The sequence below is a fragment of the Manis javanica genome, chromosome 11 (genome assembly GCF_040802235.1).
Source record: "Manis javanica isolate MJ-LG chromosome 11, MJ_LKY, whole genome shotgun sequence".
NCBI classification, from domain to species: domain Eukaryota; kingdom Metazoa; phylum Chordata; class Mammalia; order Pholidota; family Manidae; genus Manis; species Manis javanica.
In genome coordinates, this window is record NC_133166.1 from 25,047,041 (window position 1) to 25,049,199 (window position 2,159).

The 2,159-nt window shown below is 36.5% G+C and overlaps 1 pseudogene; it reads right to left on the reverse strand.

Annotated features, from left to right (window-relative positions):
• Positions 1-833: 833 nt before the first annotated feature.
• LOC108389677 (olfactory receptor 51G2-like) lies at positions 834-1,826 on the reverse strand (annotated as a pseudogene).
• Positions 1,827-2,159: the final 333 nt, after the last annotated feature.

Below are 2,159 nucleotides of genomic sequence, written 5' to 3' on the forward strand. Positions count from 1 at the left end.
CACATGAGCTGTCCATACAGAAAAGTATGACTTCTATTTTGTCAAATAGATTTGACAAAAATAATTCAATAATTTTCATTCATTTTCGTGACATAGCTTCTAGACAGTTGCAAGATAATTACAGGTCAAGGATGTCACTATTACTTCCATCCATTGATAAGATGAGGTGCAGACTGTAAAATAATTATTTGACTTTATTATCATTTTAGAAATGATTTTTCTATTTCTACCCTCTGAGTTCTTCCGTGTTTTTTTCTTTTTTTAAATCTTGCCTTTTTGTTGAGTGTTCTCACTGGAATTAATCATCCCAACTTCATTTTACCTAACTTCCTACTTACCTGCTCTAAATAATCAACATTGTTTTATGAGATTCTCAAACTTATTTAACATACAGAATAGGGAAAGCTCAAAGAAAAGAGAGCCTTACATGTGTAGAAAATTTTTGGCTTAAATACTAGTGTATTTAATGGAACTGATACTAAATTACAGTGATGAATAGGCATAGGACAAGGAGTAATGAAAATAATGTGTTTCTTAGAGAAGAAAAGAATAGTACAATTGTAAACAACTTCCAAAATTTGAGGCAAAAAGTAACTGGCAGTCTGAAAAGAAATTAGATAAACAAAATTTACATGATAAATTTAAGCAAAGACTATGCTGAAACCAAAAGTCATAGCTAGTGTAAATTGAGAAAATAAAATATATTAGTTCTTTTTACTTCTTTGTGTTATGTATAAAAGGATAGACAAAGAAAAGTAATTTCATTTAGGAAAGTTGGAATAGTGATTATTTACCATGATATCTATTTCCAGAATTTACATTAGAAATGCTGTTCAGGATTCTTCAGGTCCTTTTTTGATAAAATGTTTAAGGATTTTGTCTCGTATCTGCTTCATTTTCACCACATAGACAATAGGGTTTATCACAGGGGGAATGAGAAAATGCATGTTGGCTATGAGTACATAGATGCTTTTGGGAAACCTTGGTCCAAATCAATAAAGTATAGACAGGCAGATCATGGGTGTGAAGAAGAGGACCACAGCACAGAGGTGGGAAATACAAGTGTTAAGAGCCTTTAGACAGCCACCATGGGATGCAATGCTCAGTACAGTTTTCAAAATCAACAGGTAGGAAAGGAGAATGTGGAGAAAATCAAGTCCCATGTTGGGAAGCACCATAAAGAATCCAAAGATGCTATTGATCCTAGTGTTAGAACAGGAGAGTTTTAAGATGTCAAGATGCAGGCAGTAGGAATGAGAAAGTACATTGGAGCGACAGAAGCACAGACTCCTCAAGAGGATAGGGAGGGGTATCTGTGCAATCATGGCTCTCACTATAATGGCCAAACCTATCCTGGCAATTACACTATTGGTGAGGATGGAGGCATAGTGCAATGGACGAGAAATGGCCACATAGCGGTCAAAGGCCATTGCCAATATGATAGCTGACTCGAAATCCTGGAAAGTGTGAATAAAAAACATTTGGGTGAAGCAAGCTGAGAGAGTGAACTCTCGAGCATCCAGCCAGAAGATCCTCAGCAGTGAAGGAAAGGTGAAAAGGGACAGACCCAGATCAGAGGCAGCCAGCATGGCCAGGAAGAGGTACATAGGCACATGGAGGGTCTGTTCCTTCCAGATAACCGTCATGATGATCCCGTTGCCCACCAAGGTAATGAAGAACATGGCACAGAAGGGTATGGAGATCCAGATGTGCACAGCCTCCAGCCCAGGGATGCCTGTCACCAGGAAGGTGGAGAATGTGTACTTGGTGCTGTTGGAGGGAAACATGATGCCAGAGCTGCAAGCCTTTCCTGGAATGAAATGCATTGTCCCACAAACAGATGTCAAAATTTTGCTTGAGCATTTATTTGACTATTCATAATACCTTTTATTTTAACTCAGCCTGATATGTGTCTAGTATGAGATGCTGTTTCCCACTATAGAGCATCTGAACCTCTAGACTTGAAAACAATATCTTTTTTTGATCAAATTCCCCAAACATTGTGTCTTACTGAAGGAAAAAATGAGCAAAAATAAAAGTATCCTTGATATTTAATTGAGCTAAGACATTTAATTGAGATAATGATATTTAAAAATGAAAATTCCAAAGTAAATAATGTACTTTAGATGAATTTATTTTAAAATTCATGTAAATTCATA